Consider the following 10,373-nt stretch of genomic DNA (forward strand, 5'->3'; position numbering starts at 1 on the left):
ACAAATTGCTTTCCCACCAGTAATTGATTGCCTCTCAGTCAGGTCCTCGGTTATCAAGTGAAAACACATTTTTAAAGTAATTCTCGGTGTGTTACAACCTGTGCATGTTCTTATCTTAACCCCGCTGTTAGACAGTTAATCAAACCACTTGTCACATGGATGTGCACAATGGCTCTGGATGTGTTTGCTCTCGGCCTGCAGCTGTGTGTTTGTGTTCCCCGCAGCTTTGATTAGCCAGCTGCCGCCCACTTGGCTTCCCTCATCACTGGAAACACACTGAGAGGAGGAGGAGCAGGAGGAGGAGGAGCAGGAGTCTCCGAGGAGGAATGTCTTCATACTGGGGGCTAGAGATAAACTCATGGGGGCATCAATAGGTGCAAGTCAACGCCAATGGCAACCTGACTTCTCCTGAAGCGCTTCAATCCATGTCCGGTGACTCTAAATAGCTCGGTGGAAATGCTCATTTATTTTTGCACGGATGTTTTGCTTTTCTAATTGCAATGTGAAGGCATTATTCTATGGAAAAGAGCATCCAAATCAGTGTCATTGGAGGATAAACATAGATGAAAAATAGGACAAAAGCCTTTTGAGAGCAGGAAGTCAGTTTGCATTTAACGTGATTGTAGAAGAAAATGGAAAATCATTCATTGTGGATTTATCGTTCAGGACATTTCCTCTATTGAGTTTTTCTGCAGTTGTCCCTGAACGCAGCATCTCCCTGGTTCAATGGGATTTCTCTATTCAATTTTGGATGTATCAGACTTACACGTTTTTATCAGCAGGATCATCTCAACACATTAACACCTTAATTATGAAGTAAAAATCTAATGTTAGGCCTGAAAGGAACTACAGCACGATCACATGAACCCACTGCTAAGGTCAAGTCGGCTAATATTGGGCGTGATGACGTTAAATAATCTCATTTAGACCCAACCTTTATAAAATGTCCCAGTTGGATATTTACTGACGTATTTTATGTCCTTAGACAATATTTTAACATCTCTTCAACCTTATTTCAGGATAACAACCAAAGAAGCATTCAGAAAACCATTGACCTCTAGGCCAGGGGGCAGGTGGTGAGGCATTTCAGAGTTTAAGACTCATAATGCTGAGTCATGTCAGGGTTTTAGGACTCATTTCTGCACCACTCTAAAAGAAAAAAAATATAGACGGACAGAAACTTAAAGCATGGTACTATTAGGCTCTTGGTGCTGCAAAAACATGGTTGAAATGCTCTTGAACGCATCCTGTGCTGCTCACTTGTCCTTGTAAACTCTGTAGACTGTCTTAAGTACAGAGGCAATTAGCCTAGCTTAGCATCGACCGTCAGCACAGTTGTTTCCCAGAGTCCTGTTATCACTGTGCATAAAACGTGTTATTACTTTCTAGGATTGTGAGTGAAAGTTTTAGCGCAGTTAAAGTTGTAATTTCATGTACGTCAGTCAGACAAGTGGTCTGTTGTTGACCAGTCTTCAGATCAATATCAGTTTTAATCTTCTCTCTGATGCTGGAGGTTAGCTCTGATCGGCTTTCCTTCAGCGCGCTTATTTTCTGATGGCGGGACCCTTATAAAGGCTTTCAGACACAGATGATTGTCACACATTAATATTTAAAGGTTCACTCTGAGTTTCACCTTCATCATCGCGCTGTTCATCCTCCTCCTCATGTTGGACATCTGGAGGATTTCTCTAGCAGATGCACTACCCTGTCCCCCAGCTCTGAGCCATATTTCCTCTGTCAGCGTACACAGCGAGAGTGCAGGGGGGGTGACCACGAGCCCGGCCTCCCCTCCACTGCAATCTGCTTTCACACACACACACAAACAGAGCGGTGTCCATATGGCGTAATGAGGGTCATTAATGTGTCGGTGGGCTGTGTGATTGACAGGTGGCAGGGGGGCTGAGTGGCAGGTGCGTCCGCACTGAGGGAGGAGAGGTTAGTTTAGAGTGACGTGACTCTTTGCAGGTTTTTTTGTAAAAGTGTACAAAGTTTTTCCGGAATATTTGTCTCCTGTCTTATTCTGCTAAGTTGACTTCCTGTCTTCTTATGCTGTGTTTACTTACTGGGGCCGTTTCTCAGTCGCGAGGAAACTGGCTTCCAAGCCAATAATTCAAGGATACTACGTCATCGAGTGCCGCCGAAGGACTGTTCCAATCCCCAGCATACTTGGAATTCCACCGAGGCCACGTCCTTGGTTTGGGGGTATTTTCGAGACTGCACATGGGTAGACTTCGCGTCCTTCAAATTCCCACAATGCTTTGCGCACGGACCAATTTCAAAAACCCTTGCGGAGAATGGCTGAACCGACGCAGCGCACCACACATTTAAATGTAAGTCTGTAGTGGCTTAGAACATGTGTTGGTAAATATGTTACTTTGTTGCATTTGTTATCACCAAAAATGTGTTCCGTGAAAGTAAAGCAAGTTCATAATTAGATAGTCATCGTGAGGTATTTATTTTCAGTACAGTTTATGTTGAAACCGTTAGAGAGAGTTGCACACTTGTTAGCCTGTTCCATTCTTCTTTGTTTTCCGAAGCTGTGGCTTGGAAGTATACTTGCTTCGTTTCTGAAGGAAGTGACTTGGAAGTATGCGACTACCAAGCCAGTATCCTTGCGATTGAGAAACTGCCTGGATGTTTCTCAATGTTGAGTAAAGCTGCTCCAGAGCCACTATTTCAAGCATACTACGTAATCGAGTGCTGCCGAAGGACTGCTCCAATGTCCAGCATACTTGGAATTCCACCGAGGCCGCGTCCTTGGTTTGGGGGTAATTTCGAGGCTGCACATGGGTAGACTTCGCGTCCTTCAAATCCCCACAATGCTTTGCGCACGGACCAATTTCCCCAAATCTGTGGCGGAAAATGTAAGGTGGGGCCTCTCATATGACGCACACCTGCACACTTGCTAGCCTGTTCCGCTCTTCGTTTTCCGAATGCCAGGAAGGATTCTTGCCTAGCTTCTGAAGGAAGTGACTCGGAAGACATGTATGGGCTCAGAACAGTCTCATAATGCACACATGCATACAGAAGGATTCAAACTTGTATTTCATGATCCGCAAAAGGATCCACACTTGTGTTTTTCAATGCACACACAAATGTGTTCCGTTTCATATACATGTAAATAAAATCCAAATACAGAAAAAAGTTTTTAATGTGTATTTTTGATCCACACTTATTTTTTTTCCGTTTAAATCCCCTGAACCTGCAAACACAAACCGCTTTCTTTGCACGGATCGCTGTGCATTCATGTGTGGGTTTTTTGAGACTCCCCTGACGCTCACCCGATTCGTACTTGTAATTTCTCTCATCTATAGCCAATCAGATGTCTCCTCCAGTCTAAGCCAATCACATGAGCGCGCCCCCACGAGGGTATGATTTATTGCGTTCATGACATCATATACGCATTTTGCGCTGTCCGGTCAGCTCGCTAAACAGAGGGGGGAGCTTCAGGTGATCATGCAGAGCTGCGTGTCTCCGTCAGACTCAGCAGCTGATCTGATCTCTCTCTCGCATCCGGTTACAGTTCAATCGCGTTTATGTCCATATCGAACAGATCCTGCTCTCCTGATCGGCCTTTATAGAGAGCACCGATCAAACTATTTAGAGTGAATATCGGCCGATAATGACCGCAAGGCTCCCCCTGTTGACAGTTCACTGTCCAGCACTGGCTTCGTAGTGCACTGATCGATTAGGCTAAGCTAACCTGTAGCTGCTCCCTCCACACTCACAACAACTTCATACAGACATAAATAAAGCAGGCAGCTGTATTCAGGAAACACACATTTAAAATGGTTTTGCCTGCCGTTTTTGTGTACACACAAGCATTCATCGAAAGTGGCGCTGAACCTTAATAATATAAAGGCTTGTATTTGCGTGCATTTCCTGTTCGGAAAGTGGCAATGTACTGAGAGTGGAGGTGTCCTGAGATGGACTGCGCAAAATGCGTACATGAAGCGTTACGTCATGAACGCAATAAATCTACCCTCGTGGGGGCGCGCTCATGTGATTGGCTTAGAATTGAGGAGACATCTGATTGGCTATGGATAGAAATTACAAGTAAGAATCGGCTGACCGTCAGGGGAGTCTCAAAAAACCCACACACAAACGCACAGCGATCTGTGCACAGAAAGCGGTTTGTGTTTGCAGGTGCAGAGGTTTTAAACGGAAAACAAATGTGTGGATCAAAAATACACATTAAAAACTTTTTTCTGTATTTGGATTTTATTTACATGTATATGAAACGGAACACATTTGTGTGTGCATTGAAAAACACAAGTGTGGATCCTTTTGCGGATCATGAAATACAAGTTTGAATCCTTCTGTATGCATGTGTGCATTATGAGACTATTCTGAGCCCATACATGTCTTCCGAGTCACTTCCTTCAGAAGCTAGGCAAGAATCCTTCCTGGCATTCGGAAAACGACGAGTGGAACAGGCTAGCAAGTGTGCAGGTGTGCGTCATATGAGAGGCCCCGCCTTACATTTTCCGCCACAGATTTGGGGAAATTGGTCCGTGCGCAAAGCATTTTGGGGATTTGAAGGACGCGAAGTCTACCCATGTGCAGCCTCGAAATTACCCCCAAACCAAGGACGCGGCCTCGTGGAATTCCAAGTATGCTGGAGATTGGAACAGTCCTTCGGCGGCACTCGATGATGTAGTATCCTTGAAATATTGGTTTGGAAGCCAGTTTCCTCACGATTGAGAAACGGCCGGTGTGTCTCGATCGATTTCCGGGTCAAGTCATGGAGGAGAGAGGAGTCCAGAAGCCTCATCCCAATACCCCTCCTCGAATCCTCTCTTCCCCTCCTCCGGGACTTGACCCGGAAATCGATCAAGACACGCCATTTTGAAGGACGTCCCAATAGCTGAAATGCACACGGAGGAGTCGAGGAGGAGTGAGGGAGGAACGGCGCGGGAGGAGAAGAAAGGGAGGATACACGCGAGCAGACTACGCAGAACTGTTTTCACTACTCGCGTATAAAAGCCCCGCCCCCACCTTCACAGCTGGTCGATTTCAACAGAGGAAAACTGACAACTGGAAGATGAGTGGAAAAGCGTCACATAAATGTATAAGTGCTCACAGTTCCGTGGGAATTATTATGTGCAATTCATTTCTAAAAGGCTTTCACATTACTATAATTATAGTTTTATTTAAATGTAGGCTACATTTTACACCAAAACGGAACACAAAAGCAGGACCAAGCATCATACATTGAATTCCTTGACTAACAAGAGAAAGATTCATTCATTTAAATAAATATTTAACCAGAAATGGGCCGGTTCTAAAGGGTTATTCAGTTAAGCCCGATGAGAGGGGATACAGCTGTGCGCATGTCATCATTAACAGACGTCGTTTAAGAGTGACGTTTGAGTGAACGAGGACATCCCAATTAATACCTGAGGACTCCTCTGTCCTCGCGTCACCTCCTCGTGTCTCTCGCTCGCATCTTACGGAGGCGGAGCTAAGATGCAAGGAAGGGACGCGAGTGAGGGAAAGGAGGAGTCGAGGAGGGGTATTGGGATGAGGCTCAGGAGGGACATCTGGATGAACCTCCTGTTTGTCTTCATCTGCTGTTCCCTTTAGGGTTCACTTTCCATCTATCTTCTTCTGCTCCAGCCTCAAGTCAACTCTCTGCAGCCTTGATAGGTGCAGTTTATGCAAAATCATTTAGATCAAAGCCAAAGAAAACAGCGTTAAAGTTTATTTTACCCATCACTATCACCCATTGTAATTTATTTATTTCTGAATAGAAGAGGCGGCAGTTTCTTTCTTTTTTTCCGACTAAAGAGCAAAACCAATTCATCAAATTTCTTTATCCTCTCAGTGAAAGGCTTAACATTGTGTTGTGGGAGATGTCTCTAGTACTTGATCAACATTTTATTACCTGTAGAACATTTCCCCATTTTAACCTCCAATATTAAAAACTCACTTCTTATATTTGGTCCTTGTAATTCGAGCTTTCAGTAATAACTTCTGTTGATCACTTAGCCTCGCTTTTTATTCTAAGTGAAATCAATGTGTCCGCTTCTCTTCTGACGAGTAGCAGAAAATGTTTACAGGCGCAAGTAAAAAGATCGAGCTGGATACATAGAGGTGATTATAGAAAGACAAATGTATCGCAGAAAATTGGAAAGCTCATAAAAAATAAACAGCAGGTGAATCAATAAGAACAAATATTTCCCTGCTTTTGGATTATGATTATAATAATAATAATAATAATAATAATAGATTTAATTTGTTAGCGCTTTTACAGGTGCTCAAAGACGCTTTACAGATAATAGTGAAGAAAAAAAAGAAAAGAGAAGAAAGGAACAACAAATAAATATATAGTTAAAGTTAAAGGACAATTTCTACCTAGTGGCCACTTTTCTCAGTTTTATAATGTTTTTACGTTTATTTTATTACTGCAAGAGCTAAGCTTTAATAGCACTTACTCCTTCTTTAAAATGTTTGTTATAAGACATGCAGGTTTTTCAGTTTCCTATTAAATTATTATAATAAAAATAACTAGGCAATAACAAGTTTAGTCCAATTAGTTTAATCCATGGAATTTACCTTGTTAAAAAATCCTCCCCTCGAAATAATGTGTGTGTATATATATATTATATATACAATTATTTTTATATGTTTTATTTAAATACATCCAAATATCATGGGAGTGGTGTTGATATGTGGCGATGATTTTATATATTTTTTTATTATTATACGTTGGGGAAAAAAACTAAGATTTAGATTTGGCTGGTAAATTAATTTATATTGTAAAATGTAAATCCATTTGTATGTAAATATATTGTTATTGGTATTATTATTTATTTCTATATGTTTTATATCCAAATATGATTGAACATAAATGTCGAAAGTGTGCAAAAAACGACATTGTAGTCAAATAATGTAAAAAAAGAATGACTTAGAACAGTCTGTACATTTAAAAAAGAATATAGAATAGTATGTCGAAAATATCAGAAAAAATATTAAATATAAAGCGGGAAAAAATAAGGAATAGTTTTATTAGTTTCACATTAGCAATTTTATTTATTACATTTTTTTTTTAAATAACTAAATTAAATAAGTATTATGAACCTAAAGTTGGCTCAACTCAATACAAATAACTATTATCAACTTAAAGGTGGGGTAGGTAATTTTGGAGCAATCAGCTCGAGTGCGCTAGAATTTGAAAATACACAGCCGGAAAAAATCTGCCACTTCCTTACAGAGCCCCTCCTCCAACACACACGAACGCCCACATGACCAATGAGGGCACGAGATGAGTTTGTGCACAGATGGAAGGCAGGCAGGTAGGCCATCCAGTTGTTTTAGCCGGGCCGGCTCAAATGATTGGTCGTACTTTTTACAGTACTAAGATACTTAAGAACTTAAGATATTCATTGCTATCGGGATGTTAAGAGCATTCCATGGAATATAACTAAAAGTGTATCTCGAGCCGGTTTCTCAAACGTACCTACCCCACCTTTAATAAAAAATAATTGGTTCAATATATTTTTATTATAAAAGTAATACAAAATAAATAAATAATTGTCTTAATTTGTATAATATTTAACAACAACTCAATAAATTACTTTTATAACATACAATAAAATAGTTAGTTGAGCTTCATCGAATAACTTTTGACAACACTGATTAACAAAATTAAAATGGATGACTCACAGGAGTGCATTTCTTTTTTCTAAAGCTTTCTGCCCTCCTGCTTATTAATTGAGTTTTCTGGTACCTTGTCTGCATTAATTGTCTGTATTAATATTGAATTATAAGAATACATTATATGAGTAATTATTAAAAAGCTAAATCAGATCAGAAAACGTGTTTACACAAGTTAAAGTAACTTTTTCCCTTCAGCCTGTTGCACCAGGCTCCTGCTCATGGTTACCGTTCTCTCGCTCTGATTGGTTTCCCCTGGTTTCAGCCATTTAGCAGATTAAACACTGAGCAGGAGAGGAGTTGGGAAAGCAGACCCTCACCCCCCCGAAGTGAACCTGCTGCCTGACGTCTTTTGTTTTTCTGGGCACATCAGACGGCCTGTGGGGGAATTAACTGATGAGATCGAGATGGTTGTTGTAGAAACATCACATATTATAAGTCCGGACTGCAGCTACTCTTCACAGGAAACAGTGGTGTGCAAACACACAAGTAATGCCAGGTTTTATTTTCTCTGCAATCACTTCCTGCTGCCGGATGTTTCTCTACCTTCCTCTACAGTAAGTTATGATGTTATGAAGAGAATTGGACAAGAAATGAAATGTTTCTGCAGAAATGCTGTGTCATATTGATCGGATGTCGTGTTGCTGGCCCCTGGTGGCTCAGGCTCACAGTGTGCTCAGAATATATCCGAGTGATTTCACCTGTCCGGTTGAGGGAGTGTAAACCTTTATTCAATGCATAAAAGGTTTATGTGGAGCTCTGTAATGGAGTTTATATTGCTGATGATAGAGCTGTACCTACTGCCAACAAAGCAAAACAAAACTACTTCCCATTAAGATAAATTGTTCTTCTTTTAAATTAGAGTGATTGAAAACAAATGGATCCTCCCTTCAAGACATTATTTACACAAATATAGTTCCTGTATGATCAACCTGCAAGAAGGGGAGGCTAAAAGTGATTCAATTAAAAAATGCATTTATACATTTGAAGGCTCTGCTCTTTATTTATGAGTCGGAGCACGTCTTTGTTTCAGGAGATGGACGTCAGGCTCCCTCTTCATCCTGAGAGGAGGCAGTGTTGTCATGCAGAGCTCACATCTCTATCAGCCATCAATGCCCTCTGAAAAGTGTGTGCATCCCCCTCTTCCACTACAACCTCTCAGTATAAAGTGCACTGCTGATTCTTTTTTGCACAATGTAAACAAACACTGTCTCTCTGATACGGTGGCCAACAGGTGCAAACACAATGTCCGAAGATACTTCCCTTACCTTAGGGGAATTGGCTGCAGCTTCAGAAAGGATGCAAATATAAAAACACAAATGTGCCAAAACACAGCAAATGAAATAATACCTTCACCTAATTGACAACACATTCGCTGCGTTTACTAAAAGTGCTGCAAACATGAAACGATGAAATAACTAAGAGCTGTAAGAAGTTCTAAACATGATAACCAGGCGACACTAAAAAAGTGAAAAAGCTGGGATCGTAGCGCTTGTTGACGTTCTGGGCTCTTTTAGTAAACGCTGCACACGTTTCATCAGGTTGATGAATGTTTTCTAAATGCAGCACATGTACAGTAATGTCAAGCTACTGAAGATGTTTCTTCATTTGTGTGTGTTTTTGCACATTTTTTAACTGCAGCATGTTTCTTCTAATGAAAATGTTTTGGGTTGCATTGGCACCTGTTGGCCACCGTACACTTCTCCTCTTTCTGTGCAGGCAGAGTAAACCAGAGTTTGACGGAGACAGAAAGTTGGAGTCACCTTCTGCTGTTGGAACTGTGACATGGAGGGCCAAAGAGAGGGCAGTGAGGCTCAGCGGGGCCCCTGTGAGCTTGGCCCCGGGACAGATGGCAGGTGCGGACCCTTGGACCTGTTAATGAGCAGGTCGTGCCAAGTGGTGTAGGACACGGGGACAAAGGTCAAACTACTGAGCTGGACATCAGGGGGACGCCACGTCCGTCTGCTAACATGCAGAAACTAAAAGTCTTCACAAGATTTTTATGAAATATTAAAAGGGTGGGAAATGTATATTGTCAGCTAATTTAAAGCTTACTTAATGAAGCATCTCCAATTAATTTTCCGTCCTCAAACAAAAGTTTATCGGTTAAATGATGAGCGAAATGATAGCAGAGTTTGTGGTGTGACGGGCCGTATAAAACTGTCTAAAGAAGGAATTATGCAGAAGCAGGTGATGTTTAATGACACTCACAAAGAATACATCGAGAACTTCAACATGCAGACCCTTTCTTTTCATTGTAGTTGCTGCAGGAAGGCAACTCTTTATTCGCAGTTTGGACAGGAGGATCACATTGACAAATACTCTGCAATAAACATTTACCATGTGAGTACTGGTGAGTTAGTATAGCACATGTTTTCTTTGATAAAAGCTAAGAATAAAACTAGAGAATGTTAGGAGTTTGAGAAAAATAGTCAAATCCAGAACACATAACTTGAACTTCCCATTATTTTGATATAAAGTGGATTTTGGGATTTGGCATCATGTCTGTGTGAGAAACAGGAAAGTGTGTAAACTGCAGAGGGAGTAACATGTTCACACCTTCGATTAGTCTGGCTGAAACTTTGATTGGCTCCATGGAGGCGTTGAAACACATCCAGAGTGATGTATCATGTTTTAATAACCTTATATTTGACCCTTGTATTCTTTCAATATCTGCAATGTATGTATCTGTTAATATTCATATGTTTATCACT

The sequence above is a fragment of the Notothenia rossii genome (assembly GCF_949606895.1).
Source record: "Notothenia rossii genome assembly, chromosome: 3".
NCBI classification, from domain to species: domain Eukaryota; kingdom Metazoa; phylum Chordata; class Actinopteri; order Perciformes; family Nototheniidae; genus Notothenia; species Notothenia rossii.